The sequence below is a fragment of the Macaca fascicularis genome, chromosome 9, assembly GCF_037993035.2.
Source record: "Macaca fascicularis isolate 582-1 chromosome 9, T2T-MFA8v1.1".
NCBI classification, from domain to species: domain Eukaryota; kingdom Metazoa; phylum Chordata; class Mammalia; order Primates; family Cercopithecidae; genus Macaca; species Macaca fascicularis.
Window position 1 is genome coordinate 26,729,260 of NC_088383.1, and position 17,888 is coordinate 26,747,147.

Below are 17,888 nucleotides of genomic sequence, written 5' to 3' on the forward strand. Positions count from 1 at the left end.
AACACAGTGAGACTCCATCTCAAAGAAAAAAAAAAAAAAGGTTTTCAATGTTTTGGTCTTAAAACCCTCCTTTATTTACACTCTCAAAAAGTTTTGAGGACTCCAAAGAACTTTTATGTTATAGCAATTAAAACTGAGAAATTTTAAAAATATATTTCACTAGTAAGCTCATTACATGTTAACATGAATAGCATATTTTTAAATGAAAAATACCTGTATTTTCCAAAACCAAAAAAGTTTAATGGTAAGAGTGGCATTATTTTATATTCTTGCACATTTCTTTAATGTCTGGCATAATAGAAGACGTTATCAGTTTCTGCATTCAATCTGTGTGATATCACATATTATAGAGCCACTGGAAAACTTCATCATAAATTCATTTTAAAAGTGGTAGATAAAAAGGAGTGGAAAAAAGTCTTATTGCTATTATTAAAGCAATTTTGATCCTGTGAACCTCCTGAAATGGTTTCAGAGACCGCCCTCGACCCCCAACAAATTTCCCCTAGACCACACTCTGAGAGCCACTGGACTTAGCTCTTCTAGCTTCTGTAGTTTTCATATGAATTCTAGAATATATTTGTCTCTTAATTTGGGAGGTAGTAATTATGTGTTTAACATCTTGTCTTCTCACTTAGGATTCCTGTGTCTTTCCAGTTATAAGCAGTCTCTCAGGAATCCTGCATTTTTAAAATTTTCCCACTTTTCTCCTATATTTCTCATTTTTTATCATTCTTAGTTATTTCGTGTTCTTTCACGTTTCTGTTGTGAAAGGGATCTATTTTTCTATTGTATTTTAATTGGGTATTGTTTATCTCTGTTGTGATGGTGACTTTATTTTGTATGTGAGCACTCAGTTGCTTTGTTTAATTCTTAAAATCTCCCAGGTATGTCCAAATGGCCATAATTATGTTGAATAATATATGTGCTGTGATCCGTTTTCTGATGAAATAACTTCTTGAAAATTTGAAGCTGTTCATATATGTTAGGCTATTGATTCAATATCATCCCTATTAAAAATCCACTGTTCAATTTCTAAATTTCCTTTTTGAGACGGAGTCTCGCTCTGTCTCCCAGACTGGAGTGCAGTGGTGTAATCTCGGCTCACTGCAAGCTCCACCTCCCGGGTTCACCCCATTCTCCTGCCTCAGCCTCCCAAGTAGCTGGGACTACAGGGGCCTGCCACCATGCCCAGCGAATTTTTTGTATTTTTTAGTACAGACGGGGTTTTACTGTTAGCCAGGATGGTCTCGATCTCTTGACCTCGTGATCCGCCCGCCTCCGCCTCCCAAAGTGCTGGGATTACAGGCGTGAGCCACCGCGCCCGGCCCAATTTCTAAATTTTAAAGCTACTTTAAGAGGAAGGGTCTTGAATATACTGAATGACCTTTTGAAATAGATTTTTTAAATCACATTTTTTTCCTAAGATACACATTGATTAGGATTAGATGATCTCTCTTTGGTCTCTTCTGTAATTCTCATTTAGATAACATGAAAGATAGACCCATTGAGATAATTAACAGAATCAAAGGATGTTTTGGTTGTAGTTCTCACCTGTTGAATGGATGAAGGTATAGCAATACTCAAAATGTCCCTAGAGACTGTTCAAGAGAATCTGGCCATCAGGGTCCCCCCAAGTGAGCCCTGTGTGACAGGAGATCACAGATGGTCTGGAAAGGATTGCAAAGGACCAGGTAGAGTGTTGGTGACTAACGGGCTGCCTCCTGAGGGCAGAAGTTCCTGCCTTTGACTTCAGCCCCAGCCCTAACCTCCTTATCAGTCTGCAAAACGGAACTGGACCCTGGGAGCGATCTCATTAGCCACCATCCCTCTTGGACCTGAAACCCATTACCTTCTCCGGGTCCGGGCCCCTCGCAGTGTGGGGAAGTTCCTGGGAGGAAGATACCACAAGGGGCCGGGAGCAGAATTTGCTCCAGGCACTGGGCCAGTCCGTGAGGGCTCCTGGATCCGGGGTCCCCACTCCCTTCTCGCCGGGCTCTGGGCCAAGAAGGCGCGGCCGGAGTCCCGGGAAGCCCCTTGGCAGCCAGCCAAGGGCCCTCTGAGGATCTGGATGGCGCGGATGGCGCCGCCCCACCTGCGGGCGGTGGAGAGCGCCGCGAGAGGAAAAGTATTCCCCGCGAGCCGGGATAAAGGGCGCCCTCGGTCCGGCAGGCCCGGGTCAGATCCTCCCGCCGACCTTCGGCCCGCCCCCTGCAGGCGGCCCAGTTACTCCCCGGCTCGGCTGCCCCTGCCCGGCCCTAGAGGGAGCGCCCGTAGCCAGCGCCCGGAGAAAGAAGTAAGGAGGCGCGCGGCTTTCCGCCCAGATACGGGTCGGAGCGCCGGGGACTGGCGTGGGGCGGCGGCGGGTTGCTGGGTTAGCGCGGCGCTGGAGGCGGCCCCGCTTCCTTGGACCCCGGGGCTTGAGGGGCCGGCCCGGGGCTCCCTGAGCGCGAGGCCGCCGCCACCGCCCGCTCACCCAGGTCAGACCCGGAGGACCTGTGTGTATGTCGGGGTCTGGGGTGAGAGAAGGGACTCGAGGGGAAAAGTGGAGCGGGAAACAGAGAAGGGGAACGTGAGGCTTGAACTGGATGGGAGAGCTCGAGGGGAGAAGCAGAGGGATGAATTTGAGGGGGAAACGGGGGCGGGGGGTGAACTCGAGGGGGAGCCAGGAGGAGGGAACGCGAAGGGTGAACGTGAGGGGTGGACTTGAGGGAAGATCTCGTGGGTGAACCCGAGGAGGGAACGCAAGGGGATAGTGAGGGGGGATCTCGAGGAGGGAACGTGAGGAATGAACTTGAGGAGGGAACGGGAGGGGTGAACGTGATGGGGAAACAGGAGGAGGGAACGGGAAGGGTGGCGTGAGGGGTGAAGGAAGATCTTGAGTTGTGAACTTGGGAAAGAAACGTAAGGGGAGAACCTCGAAGAGTAACGAGGGGCGAGAACTGAGGGGGACTTCAGGGGGACTGGAGGGAGGAGGCGCCGGGTCTGGCGGGGTCGCCTCGGAGACCTGTGGCGCTCGCGGGCTTGGCAGCGCCGCCCACAGGTGGCGCTGGGTGGCCCGTCCCTGAGGGAACTGCGTTCTGGGTGATTTCTCGGAACAAGCAGGTGGGTGGAGCTGGGGTCCCTGCAACCCCAAATGCGTCTGTAAAGGAGTTTTCCTTTTAAGGAGAAAGAGCAGACAAGAAAAGTATGATCATTATTGAGAAATAGAGAAACCTACCAGAAGAAGGATGTCCTTTCAACTCTGCTCACCAACAGCTCTGTTCTGTTCTCCAAGTAGTTGCTAATTCGCACCTTGCTCCTATCCCCCTTCCAGAAAAAATTTTTCATTATTATCGTTAGAATGGAAATTGGCCATAAGCCTTGAAATAACTGTTGTAATGCCACTGAACCCTATACACTAAGCGTTTTTGAAAACTCAAAGAATCTTCATGGATTTTCTGGTTGTTTCTGGTTTTCTTGGTGAATTAACTAATTGTACAGGTGCACTTAATGCCTCTTAAGCATTTTTATAATTCACACGGATCTGGTAGCCGGAGAGTTGTTTAATACCAGCACATGAAATGAGGGGCTCTGAATTCCTTGTTCATTGTGTAGAAGTGCGAAAAGTTAGTTACTGAGGAATAAACTATTTGTCTTGCCCTTCTACCTAGAAGTTTCTAAGTTCAACTTCTGGTTATTTCCCCCAGATCCTGAATGTTTACTCCCATAAAGCCATGATCCTTTTGTTTTAGGTTACAGGCCCAGGGCCCCAGTGCAGCCTGGACACAGTATTCGAGGTCTTGGCGTCTGAGCATTGTTATGCCTTATTTTCAAGCTTTGTTAACGGTAGGTGATAAAATTGAGAAGTGTTCTGGATTTGCCAGAACCTAAGTGCCAAGTTTTGATAGATAAATGGGGGTGCATGTTATTCTTGACATATTGATTTTTATTACATTATAAAAGATAATTATTTCAAAATGGGAAAATTGACAGATGCATAAGCTTTCAAAGATAACATGGGCTTCGTGAATATATTGATGGGATGTCTAGCATGTTTGAAAAATTACATTCATTTGTCTTAGTCCTTTAAAATTATTATCTGGGGACGAAAATGCAAACTAAAAGATTGAATTTGGTAATCTTTAATATCAACTTAGTATATGTGTGTATATATACATATATTACAATTTGGTCATGTCACATAATTTGGTAGCATCATCTTGTCCTTTTTCGACTGCATCTTTACATGCTAAATTTTTGCATTTATTCTTTGAAAAATAATTTTCTCTGTCAAATCCAAAACATTTGAAGGTCCATTATTTGCTACAAGTGGTTTTGATAAATATTTGGAGGCTGAAATACCCTTTAGAACGTATAGTTCTTTTTTATAAATCATATAAAGTTTGTAAAATGTTTATTATGTAAATAATTTCTGCAGTGTTATTTCCAACTGCGTTTTCTTTTTCTTTTTACAGACAAGGATCCTTTCATTAGTTTTGTCTGGGAATTGATAATTTGAATGATTGTACCTAACAAACAAACTCCCTTCCCCTAGTAATAGGAAACAAACTCAGTTATTCATCAGAGGGTAAATAGAAGATTTCTGATAAGCTTTCAAATTGATTCACAGATGATCGCTTACTACTTTGGTGACACATAGGGAGTTAGGAACCTCAAGTTGGGAAGCATTACTCTTTTGAACTAAAATAATCTGTCATTGGACACTTAATTTCTACCATGAACTTAAACATTATGACCTTAAAAGCTTTCTAATCTTTAGTTTTCTTTTCTGAAAATATGGGTTACAGTAATGCTTTTCTAAAGGGCTTCTCCTGAGAATTAAATGACATACTGCATGTAAAACTTTAAGCACAGTAGGTACCTGGAATATGGTACGCAGTTAAAAAAAAGAAATCTAGTCACTGTTAATATCCATTTTTCCTAATATCTGAGGGTGATTAGACACTGTGGATATGTTTATATTTATAGGTCATTTCTTGATAAAAAATGCAGAACCTCACATAAAAAGTAGTATGCTGATGGTTTCAAGCCTGAATTTGGCCTTCAAAAGTGTTTCTTTGGGTCAGCTCAGTACTTTAAAATAATTGATTTACTTACCAATATTTTCAAATTAGTTAATTTTGTGTAAGTTCCTGGAGTCCTGGCTTCTCCTGAAAAAATGGAGGACCAGGCAAAACAACTCTTGCAACTGTTCATAGCAGAAGCCAGGAGGAGTTGCCCACTTTGGATGGAGTATACATTCTCCACTTTGCCACATTGCTGTCATCCTCTGCCTTTATTTCATCAAGACCTGCTTCACTCATGTATTTCACCTCCCTCACCCCTGCAGACATTTGACTTTGTGACTTCTGACTCTGGAAATATCCGTTACTAACTTGAACAGTTCGTTGTGTGGCTCACACAATAACTTAACCGTCATCCTTTGAAAAGGAGAATAATCCTATATTGCAACTTACAAAGCAGTTTCTCATAAAACTCAGGTGATACTTATATCAACTCTGAGAATTTGTTCAGACATGCATTATTATCCCATTTTACAGCTGTGGACATTGACTTACACGTTTATATTAAAACTTAATGATCTGGTGACTTAAAGTTTTTGGGGGGCTCACCTTTTAAAGATAGAGATTTTTTTAAAGGAAATTATAGCCTTTCTTTTGGTTCTAGCATTTATTTTAAGCAAGTACTTTAATCCCCATAACTATCAAGGGAGAAAATGAATGGTGGAGAACTGAATACATGTACAAAAGTATATAAGTAGATTTTGTATTTTCCTCTCTGCAAAACATTTTAAAGCAAATTGAAGGGAACAAAACATTGGTTATGACTCATTCAAAACAGAGCATACATATAACTGGACAAGGTCTGTTTTAAACTATACTTTACTGTTGTTGGAAAGCTGGAAAGAATGTGTGTCCGGTTCATCTGGTCTGTAATTAAGCTAGACCAGATTTCTGTGACCAGTTAAGCTAGACCAATTCCTGTGTTTTAGTGTTCTGTAAGAAAAGAGACACCTAAAATTTGTTTGGTGATTCAGACTGGTGTTTTACATGGCAAATTTAGTTTTTTGTAGGTTTCTTTGAACCAGGAGGGCTTTGTTTTATTATTTTCATGATCATCCCAGGAGAATAATCTATAGAATAAATTAAAATCAGGGATATTGCATTTACAGGTGTAGTAACTGTGTATGGTCCTGCTGATGTGTGACTATGTATGAGAGAAGTTCAAACCAGTCTGATAGAGGCTGAGGGAAAGCATCTAGGCAAAGACAACAGCAGTTCCTGGGACAGAAAAGGGTTTAACAATGTTCTAAGTCCCATCAGAAGGCAATTGAGGCAGAAGTCACTGAGAGTGGTGAGAACACGGGAAAGTCAGAAATGGCCAGATCATTCAGGGTCTGGAGAACTTGGTAAAGAATGTGGATTTTGAGGGATTTTTAGCAGGAAAATCAGATGATCTGATTTCTATGTTGACATCATCCTGGCTACTCTGTGGAAAGAGACAAAATTCTATAGCTGGCCAGCTGAAACTCCAGTGTGTTTCTTCCATCATAGGCAGGAACTTCTTTTGAATCTGATGTAATCCTTATGTGATGCAGTGTAAGCAGCTTGATAGAAGTGGGTCCATAAAGGGAAGGATCTGTGAATAATATTCTACAGAATATACATGATGAATGTTTATAAAAGTGAAACTCGTGATATTCAAATATTGCTTGGTTTTGAGTAAAGCCATATGCTGCCTTCTTATCATGTTCTATATCAATGAGGCAACTTGTATTTTCATTGAAAAATGATGCCTCTATGTATTTTGGAAAGTTAATGATTAAATTTATTGATATTTGCATTATATTAGAAAAGAAAATGTGCCTATGGTCACTTATGAAGCAGTTATTACTAAGGTGGGTTTCTAACCTCTTCTACCAATGGATTTGGTCATTACACGTGAAGTATTATGAGATACAGAGCTTGGAGAGAATGGTTTTTGTTTAACTTATGTACTCTCCTTAGAGGTTATATGAGTAAATAATTAAGTGTTTGGAGTTCAAATATGAAGGCCCATGAATGCAATCATTTCAAGAAAAATAGCTTTTATTTTTCTATTTTTTTCCTTCTGTAATATTTCTAGGAAATTGTCCATCCAATCTGTTTTTAGATTTATTAATATAAAATTATCTTTTTAGTCTCTGCTCTAATTTGTTAGTCTTTTCGTACTTAATGTTACACATCTGTACCTTCTTTCTTGCTTGTTTTTTCTTGATCAATCTTGACAAGGATCTCCCTATTTTAAAAAATCACCTTTAAAGAACTATTATATTTATGAATCCCCTAGTCTGTCTTTCTCTTTTCCTGTAATGTTTTTCTTTAATTTATACCCTTCTTCTCTCCCCTTTTTCTACTTTCATTGGTTTTATATAATTTTAGCTTTTCTTCCTTTCTAATGTGAAATTTGAGGCTATATATTTTCCTCTGTGCACTGCTTTAGTTGCTGGTCGTACATTTTGATGAGTAGAATTTTCATTTTTATTCAGTTCTAAGTCTATTTTAAAATGTTCATTATGTTTCCTTTTTGACTTTTAAACTGTTTAGTGCCTTTTTAAGGTATGCAATTGTATAGTGTTTTTTAACAACGTAGTTTGTAGTAGTTAATTTCTTAATTGCATTGCAATCATATGTGCTTAGAGAGTGTATCTATTCTTTTTTGTATGTAGGATTTCATATGTATTCTGGCATATCCATTAAATATTCCTTGTTAATTATGTTGTTTAAATTTTATTTATCCTTACAAACACTTTTTTTGTTCAGTTAATCAAAAAATTACAGAGAACGCGTGTTAAAATCTCCCATTAAAACTGTGAATTTATTTCTTTATTTCTTTCAGCTTTTATTTGACATGTTTTGGGGTTCTGTTTTGAGTTTTTGTATTTTCTTGATGAATTCAGTCTTTGATGACTATGTAGTGGCCATCCTGCCTCTAATAAATATTTTTACTTTAAAATATATTTTGTCTGTTATTGAGCTAGCCACATCACTTTCTTTTATCGAGGATTACATGGTACCATATCGTACTTCCATTCTTTTCTCTCTATTTAGGTTTTAGGTGGATGTCTTTCAAACAGCCCATAGCTACCAATTTCTTTCTTTTCATTGGTGAGTATAGTCCAGTTACAATTATTGTGGTTACTGGTGTATTATAATGATTTCCACATGTTATTTTGTGCTTTCTATTTCTACTGCTTTTTCTTTATTTTATGTTTCCTTTATTCTCCTTTCCTGAATTTTTTAATTGAATGGCTTTTGTAAAGTCAGGTTTTTTTCCCTTTCATATTTTGGAGACTATACACGGTAATTTGAGATTCTACTATTACAAGTATTTGACATATATATTTTTCTTTTAAAGTCTAAAGTTATTTCTAACTGCTTCCTGAACTATAGAGGAACTTAGAACATTTTAAATCCTATCACGTTTCCACTTTTCATTATTACTGTTCAGCCTTGTCCAACATAGCCCATTATTGTATCCTACAATTAGTGTTGGTTTAGATACAACATAAAGTTTCTTTGCTGTTTTCGGTAATTTAGACCTTTCTTGCAGGATCATTGTCATTTTTGAAGCATATCCTTTAGAAGTGCTCTTTCTCAGGAGTCAGTGGTGTTAAACTTTTTTTTTTTTTCTGAAAAATACCTTTATTTTGCCTTTCATCTTGAAAGATAATTTTATGGGTACTTTTGTTAATTTCAGATTAGCAATTATTTTCTTTCAGTGTTTTGAATATATTATGCTACTGTCTTCTTTTGAAAAATCAGCAATCATTCCAATTATTTTCCTCTGTATGTAATAACTCTTTTCTATCCGGTTGACTTTAAGAGCTTCTTATTGTCTTTGTTGCTGTATAGTTTCATTGTGGTGTATATAAGTGTGAATTTCTTTTTATTTATCTTATTCGAATTTTCCTGAATTGGAGTGTTCATAACTTTCATCTATTTTGGAACCCTCTCAGTCATTATTGGTTGCCTTTTCTCCATTCTCTTATTTTCTCCTCAAATTCTGATTAGATTTGTATTAGGCTGAATCAGTCAAGAAAACAGAGTTAATGCCATATAGTTCAACAGAAGGAATTTAATATGGAGAATTAGTGACAAATGTTTGTCACATCTGAAAGCCAAATAGGGGATAGTGAGGCAATTTAAAAGTTAACAGTGGAAGGCTGGGCGCGGTGGCTCAAGCCTGTAATCCCAGCACTTTGGGAGGCCGAGACGAGCGGATCACGAGGTCAGGAGATCGAGACCATCCTGGCTAACACGGTGAAACCCCGTCTCTACTAAAAAATACAAAAAAACTAGCCGGGCGAGGTGGCGGGCGCCTGTAGTCCCAGCTACTCAGGAGGCTGAGGCAGGAGAATGGCATGAACCCAGGAGGCGGAGCTTGCAGTGAGCTGAGATCCGGCCACTGCATTCCAGCCTGGGTGACAGAGCAAGACTCCGTCTCAAAAAAAAAAAAAAGTTAACAGTGGCAAAAAACTGTTGTCACTTCCCAGGCTGCAGGAGGTAGTCTTAGCAGAACCCAGAATCCGAGGCTATCTAGAACCCCGGCGGTTTCTGTCCTACAGGAACAGCGACCATAGAGAGCCACAGCAACTGATGGAGACATCACCATAGAAAGCAAAGAAGGCAGAGGAAAAATATTTTGATTTCTCCCTTCTCGCTACTTGGGACTCACTGGCAGAATTTCTCAGGGCAGGAAGCCAGTTGGACAAGGAGTGTAGGAAATATGGTTTTGAGATGTCACTCCCCAAGATTCAAGAGATGGATGATTATGCATGGATGTGAGAGCAGCCTGACCATCCCATTCTCCTCTCCATATCTTTTAACCTGGTTTTCACATTTTTTCTATGATTTTGACCCCCTGCATTACATTCTCGGTAATTATATTGCTGTGGTAAAAGATACATTACATAAAATTTTCCTTTCAAACTATTTTTAAATGTGCAGTTCCGTGGCATTAAGTACAGTCACATTGTTGCCCAACCATTAACACCATCCATCTCCAGAAATTTTTTATTTTCCCAAACTGAAACTCTGCATTCAACAATAGTTCCTGTTCTCTCTTCCCTCAGCTGCTAGCAACCACAATTCTACTTTTTGTCTTTGAATTTGACTATTCTAGATACCTCATATGAGTGGAATCGTATATTTCCCTTTGCGACTGGCTTACGTTGCTCAACATAAGGTCTTCTAGGCTCATCCATCTCATCCATGTTGTATTATGTGTCAAGTTTCCTTCCTTTTTAAGGCTGAATAATATTTCTTTTCTTTTTTCTTTCTTTCTTTCTTTTTTATTTTTTTTAGACAGAGTCTCGCTCCGTCGTACAGGCTGTAATGCAGTGGCACGATCTCAGCTCACTGCCACCTCTGCCTCCTGGGTTCAAGTGATGCCTCTGCCTCACCTCCCGAGTACCTGGGACTACAGGCATGTGCCATCACACCTGGCTGATTTTTATATTTTTATTAGAGATGGGGTTTCACCATGTTGGCCAGGTTGGTCTTGAACTCCTGACCTCAAGTGATCCGCCTGCCTTGGCCTCCCAAAGTGCTGGGATTACAGGCGTGAGCCACCGCGTCCAGCCAAATAATATTTCATTTGTAGGTGTATACAGCATTTTGTTATCCATCTGTCAGTGGACATGTAGGTTGTTTCTGTCTTTGGCTATTGTGAATAATACTAACATTAACATGGGTGTACAAATATCTCTTTAAGCCTTTGATTGAGTTCTTTGGCTTATATTCAAGACATGAAATTTTTATCCTATGGTAAGTCTATATTTATTTTTGTGAAGAATTGCCATACTATTTTCCACAGCAGCTGCAATATATTCCTGCTAGCAATGCACAAGAGTTCCAATTTCTCTACAACATTAACAACACTGAAATCTCTTTCTGGGTTTCTTTTTTCTAAATAATAACTTATAATGAGCATGAAGTGGTATCTCATTGTGACTTTTTGATTTGCGTTTTCCTAATTATTAGGATGTTGTACATCATTTCATATGCTCATTGACCATTTGTATATATTATTTGGAGAAACTTCTAATCAAATCCTTTGCTCATTTTTTAATTGGGTAGGTTTTTTTTTGAGTGGTGGGAGTTATTTATATATTCTGTATGTTAACCCTTTATCAAATATATGATTTGCAAATGTTTTTTCTCATTGTGAAGATTGTCTTTTCACTCTGTTGTTGATGTTTTGTACATCCCTTGATATCCAAAAGTTGTGGTTCTTACCAAGTCCAATTTATGTATTTTTTCTCTTCTACTTGTGCTTTTGGTGTCATAGCCAAGAAATCATTGCCAAATTCATTTTCATGAAGCTTTTCCCATATGTTTTCTTCTAAGTGTTTTATTATTTTAGCTCTTATGTTTGAGTCTTTGATCTATTTTGAGTTAATTTTTGTATGTGATCTAACAGTAATGTTCTTTTGCATGTGGATATCCAGTTTTCCCACCACCACTTGTTAACAAGACTGTTTTTTCCCTATTGGAAATCATTTGACTATATTTCTGGGCTCTCTATTTCACTCTATTTGTCTATATGTACCAGTACCACAACAATTTGATTACTGTAGCATCGTAGTAAGTTTTGAAATCAGGAAGTATAAAACCTCCAACTTTGTTCTTCTTTACAAGATTACTGGAGATCCTTTGAGATTCCACGTGAGTTTTAGGATGTTTTTATTTCTATTTCTGCAAAAAAAATCATTGAGATTTTGATAACAATTGCATTGAATTTATAGATCACTTTGGGAAATATTGACATTTAACCAATATAAAATCTTCCAATCCATGAACACAGGTATCTTTCCATTTATTTGTGTGTTCTTTAATTTCTTTCAGCAATGTTTGTAGTTTTCAATACACAAGTCTTTCATCTCCTTGGTTAAGTTTATTCCTAAGTATTTTATTCTTTTTGATTCTATTGTAGATGAAATTATTTTCCTAATTTCTTCTGGTTGTTCATTGTTAGTATACAGAAAAACAACAGATTTTTGCATGTTGATTTTGTATCCTGCAGCTTCGCTGAATTCATTAATTAGTTCTAACGTGTGTGTGTGTGTGTATGTGTGTATGTGTGTGTGTGATTCTTTAGGATTTGGTACATATAAGATCAAATAGTCTGTGAACAGAGATAATTTTAATTCTTTCTTTCCAGTCTGAATGCTTTTATTTATGTTTCTTGCCTGATTGCTCTGACTGGGATTTCCAGTAATATGTTGAATAGAAATGGTAAAAGTGGGCACTTTTGTTTTGTTCCTGATCTTAGGGAAGAAGCTTTTAGTCTTGCACCATTGAATATAATGTTAGCTATGGGCTTTTTACAAATGGTTATTATGTCAAGGTAGTCTTTTTCTGTTCTTAGTTTGTTGAGTGTTTTTATTTTGAAAGCGTGAATTTTGTCAAATGCTTTTGCTGCATCAACTTAAATGATCATGTGTTTTTTCCCCTTTCTTCTGTTAATATGGCATATGACACTGGTTGATTTTCATATGTTGAATAATTTTTGTAGTCCAGAATAATTCTCCATTGGTCATGGTGTATGATCCTTTTAACATGCTGTTGAAGTTAGTTTGCCTGTATTTTGAGGATTTTTGCATCAATCTTCACAGATATATTCATCTCCAGTTTTCTTCTCTTGTAGCGCCACTGTCTGGTTTTGGTGTCAGGATAATGCTGGCCTCATAGAATGAGTTAGGAAGTGTTCCCTCTTTTTAATATTTTTGGAAGAGTTTGAGAAGGGTTGTTGTTAATTATTCTTTAAATGTTTGGTAGAATTCACCAGTGAAGTGATCTGGTCCTGAGATTTTGTTGTTGTGGTGGTAGAGAAGTTTTTGATTACTATTCAATCTCTTTTATAAGTGATACCTCTATTCAGATTTTCTACCTCATCATGATTCAGTCTTGGTGAGTTGTGTGTTTCTAGGAATTTGTCTGTTTCATCTAGTTTATCCAATTTGTTAGCATACAAATGTTAACAGTACTCTCTTCTAATCATTTTTGTTTCTCTGAAATTGGTAATAATTTTCCCTCTTTGATTTCTTGTTTTAGTTATTTATGTCCTCTCTTCTAGTAAATCTGCTTAAAGGTTTGTCAATTTTGTTGATCCTTTTGAAGAATCAACTCATGGTTTTGTTGATTTTCTCTACATTTTTGTTCTCTATTTTATATATCTCTGCTGCATCTTCATTATTTTCTAGTGTTTTTTGTTTGTTTGTTTGTTTTTGTTTTACCACCTTTAGGTTCAATTTGCTACTCTTATTCTTGTTCCTTAAAGTGTAAAGTTACGGGGGGTGGAGCAAGATGGCCGAATAGGAACAGCTCCAGTCTCCAACTCCCAGCGCGAGCGACACAGAAGACCGGTGATTTCTGCATTTTCAACTGAGGTACCGGGTTCATCTCACTGAGGAGTGCCGGACGATCCGTGCTGGTCAGCTGCTGCAGCCCGACCAGCGAGAGCTGAAGCAGGGCGAGGCATTGCCTCACCTGGGAAGCGCAAGGGGGAAGGGAATCCCTTTTCCTAGCCAGGGGAACTGAGACACACAACACCTGGAAAATCGGGTAACTCCCACCCCAATACTGCGCTTTAAGCAAACAGGCACACCAGGAGATCATATCCCACACCTGGCCGGGAGGGTCCCACGCCCACGGAGCCTCCCTCATTGCTAGCACAGCAGTTTGTGATCTACCGGCAAGGCAGCAGCGAGGCTGGGGGAGGGGCGCCCGCCATTGCTGAGGCTTAAGTAGGTAAACAAAGCTGCTGGGAAGCTCGAACTGGGTGGAGCTACAGCAGCTCAAGGAAACCTGCCTGTCTCTGTAGACTCCACCTCTGGGGACAGGGCACAGTAAACAATAACAAACACAGCAGAAGCCTCTGCAGACGCAAACGACTCTGTCTGACAGCTTTGAAGAGAGCAGTGGATCTCCCAACACGGAGGTTGAGATCTGAGAAGGGACAGACTCCCTGCTCAAGTGGGTCCCTGACCCCTGAGTAGCCTAACTGGGAGACATCCCCCACTAGGGGCAATCTGACACCCCACACCTCACAGGGTGGAGTACACCCCTGAGAGGAAGCTTCCAAAGCAAGAATCAGACAGGTACACTCGCTGTTCAGAAATATTCTATCTTCTGCAGCCTCTGCTGCTGATACCCAGGCAAACAGGGTCTGGAGTGGACCTCAGGCAATCTCCAACACACCTACAGCTGAGGGTCCTGACTGTTAGAAGGAAAACTATCAAACAGGAAGGACACCTACACCAAAACCCCATCAGTACATCACCATCATCAAAGACCAGAGGCAGATAAAACCACAAAGATGGGGAAAAAGCAGGGCAGAAAAGCTGGAAATTCAAAAAATAAGAGCGCATCTCCCCCGGCAAAGGAGCGCAGCTCATCGCCAGCAACGGATCAAAGCTGGACGGAGAATGACTTTGACGAGATGAGAGAAGAAGGCTTCAGTCCATCAAATTTCTCAGAGCTAAAGGAGGAATTACGTACCCAGCATAAAGAAACTAAAAATCTTGAAAAAAAAGTGGAAGAATTGATGGCTAGAGTAATTAATGCAGAGAAGGTCATAAACGAAATGAAAGAGATGAAAACCATGACACGAGAAATACGTGACAAATGCACAAGCTTCAGTAACCGACTCGATCAACTGGAAGAAAGAGTATCAGCGATTGAGGATCAAATGAATGAAATGAAGCGAGAAGAGAAACCAAAAGAAAAAAGAAGAAAAAGAAATGAACAAAGCCTGCAAGAAGTATGGGATTATGTAAAAAGACCAAATCTACGTCTGATTGGGGTGCCTGAAAGTGAGGGGGAAAATGGAACCAAGTTGGAAAACACTCTTCAGGATATCATCCAGGAGAACTTCCCCAACCTAGTAGGGCAGGCCAACATTTAAATCCAGGAAATACAGAGAACACCACAAAGATACTCCTCGAGAAGAGCAACTCCAAGACACATAATTGCCAGATTCACCAAAGTTGAAATGAGGGAAAAAATCTTAAGGGCAGCCAGAGAGAAAGGTCGGGTTACCCACAAAGGGAAGCCCATCAGACTAACAGCAGATCTCTCGGCAGAAACTCTACAAGCCAGAAGAGAGTGGGGGCCAATATTCAACATTCTTAAAGAAAAGAATTTTAAACCCAGAATTTCATATCCAGCCAAACTAAGTTTCATAAGTGAAGGAGAAATAAAATCCTTTACAGATAAGCAAATGCTTAGAGATTTTGTCACCACTAGGCCTGCCTTACAAGAGACCCTGAAGGAAGCACTAAACATGGAAAGGAACAACCGGTACCAGCCATTGCAAAAACATGCCAAAATGTAAAGACCATCGAGGCTAGGAAGAAACTGCATCAACTAACGAGCAAAATAACCAGTTAATATCATAATGGCAGGATCAAGTTCACACATAACAATCTTAACCTTAAATGTAAATGGACTAAATGCTCCAATTAAAAGACACAGACTGGCAAACTGGATAAAGAGTCAAGACCCATCAGTCTGCTGTATTCAGGAGACCCATCTCACACACAGAGACATACATAGGCTCAAAATAAAGGGATGGAGGAAGATTTACCAAGCAAATGGAGAACAGAAAAAAGCGGGGGTTGCAATACTAGTCTCTGATAAAACAGACTTTAAACCATCAAAGATCAAAAGAGACAAAGAAGGCCATTACATAATGGTAAAGGGATCAATTCAACAGGAAGAGTTAACTATCCTAAATATATATGCACCCAATACAGGAGCACCCAGATTCATCAAGCAAGTCCTTAGAGACTTACAAAGAGACTTAGACTCCCATACAATAATAATGGGAGACTTCAACACTCCACTGTCAACATTAGACAGATCAACGAGACAGAAAGTTAACAAGGATATCCAGGAATTGAACTCATCTCTGCAGCAAGCAGACCTAATAGACATCTATAGAACTCTCCACCCCAAATCAACAGAATATACATTCTTCTCAGCACCACATCGTACTTACTCCAAAATTGACCACGTAATTGGAAGTAAAGCACTTCTCAGCAAATGTACAAGAACAGAAATTATAACAAACTGTCTCTCAGACCACAGTGCAATCAAACTAGAACTCAGGACTAAGAAACTCAATCAAAACTGCTCAACTACATGGAAACTGAACAACCTGCTCCTGAATGACTACTGGGTACATAACGAAATGAAGGCAGAAATAAAGATGTTCTTTGAAACCAATGAGAACAAAGATACAACATACCAGAATCTCTGGGACACATTTAAAGCAGTGTGTAGAGGGAAATTTATAGCACTAAATGCCCACAAGAGAAAGCAGGAAAGATCTAAAATTGACACTCTAACATCGCAATTAAAAGAACTAGAGAAGCAAGAGCAAACACATTCGAAAGCTAGCAGAAGGCAAGAAATAACTAAGATCAGAGCAGAACTGAAAGAGATAGAGACACAAAAAACCCTCCAAAAAATCAATGAATCCAGGAGTTGGTTTTTTGAAAAGATCAACAAAATTGACAGACCACTAGCAAGACTAATAAAGAAGAAAAGAGAGAAGAATCAAATCGACGCAATTAAAAATGATAAAGGGGATATCACCACCGACCCCACAGAAATACAAACTACCATCAGAGAATACTATAAACACCTCTACGCAAATAAACTGGAAAATCTAGAAGAAATGGATAATTTCCTGGACACTTCCACTCTTCCAAGACTAAACCAGGAAGAAGTTGAATCCCTGAATAGACCAATAGCAGGCTCTGAAATTGAGGCAATAATTAATAGCCTACCAACCAAAAAAAGTCCAGGTCCAGATGGATTCACAGCTGAATTCTACCAGAGGTACAAGGAGGAGTTGGTACCATTCCTTCTGAAACTATTCCAATCAATAGAAAAAGAGGGAATCCTCCCTAACTCATTTTATGAGGCCAACATCATCCTGATACCAAAGCCTGGCAGAGACACAACAAAAAAAGAGAATTTTAGACCAATATCCCTGATGAACATCGATGCAAAAATCCTCAATAAAATACTGGCAAACCGGAGTCAGCAACACATCAAAAAGCTTAACCACCATGATCAAGTGGGCTTCATCCCTGGGATGCAAGGCTGGTTCAACATTCGCAAATCAATCAACATAATCCAGCATATAAACAGAACCAAAGACAAGAACCACATGATTATCTCAATAGATGCAGAAAAGGCTTTTGACAAAATTCAACAGCCCTTCATGCTAAAAACGCTCAATAAATTCGGTATTGATGGAATGTACCTCAAAATAATAAGAGCTATTTATGACAAACCCACAGCCAATATCATACTGAATGGGCAAAAACTGGAAAAATTCCCTTTGAAAACTGGCACAAGACAGGGATGCCCTCTCTCACCACTCCTATTCAACATAGTGTTGGAAGTTCTGGCTAGGGCAATTAGGCAAGAGAAAGAAATCAAGGGTATTCAGTTAGGAAAAGAAGAAATCAAATTGTCCCTGTTTGCAGATGACATGATTGTATATTTAGAAAACCCCATTGTCTCAGCCCAAAATCTCCTTAAGCTGATAAGCAACTTCAGCAAAGTCTCAGGATACAAAATTAATGTGCAAAAATCACAAGCATTCTTATACACCAGTAACAGACAAACAGAGAGCCAAATCAGGAATGAACTTCTATTCACAATTGCTTCAAAGAGAATAAAATACCTAGGAATCCAACTTACAAGGGATGTAAAGGACCTCTTCAAGGAGAACTACAAACCACTGCTCAGTGAAATAAAAGAGGACACAAACAAATGGAAGAACATACCATGCTCATGGATAGGAAGAATCAATATCGTGAAAATGGC

General features: G+C 39.5%; 1 protein-coding gene and 1 long non-coding RNA gene across 7 annotated transcripts in view; one reads left to right on the top strand and one right to left on the bottom strand.

Moving 5' to 3' along the window:
• LOC135965035 (uncharacterized) overlaps window positions 1-2,198 on the bottom strand; it is a 50,314-nt gene extending 48,116 nt beyond the window's left edge. For both annotated transcript variants that reach the window (XR_012417540.1, XR_010577876.2), the window contains exon 1: window positions 1,850-2,198. This is a non-coding gene — a long non-coding RNA (uncharacterized lncRNA). The remainder of the gene's footprint in view (window positions 1-1,849) is intronic.
• Window positions 2,199-2,251: 53 nt separating this feature from the next.
• Window positions 2,252-17,888, top strand: part of MYO3A (myosin IIIA) — a 272,505-nt gene continuing 256,868 nt past the window's right edge. For 4 of the 5 annotated variants that reach the window (XM_065520424.1, XM_045399709.2, XM_065520426.1 and 1 more), the window contains exons 1-2: window positions 2,252-2,293; window positions 3,732-3,825. The gene's annotated coding sequence lies outside the window, so the exon portion shown is untranslated. Of the gene's footprint in view, window positions 2,294-3,731; window positions 3,826-8,090; window positions 8,148-17,888 lie in introns of those variants that run through there. The other variant, XM_065520425.1, reaches the window with a different exon arrangement.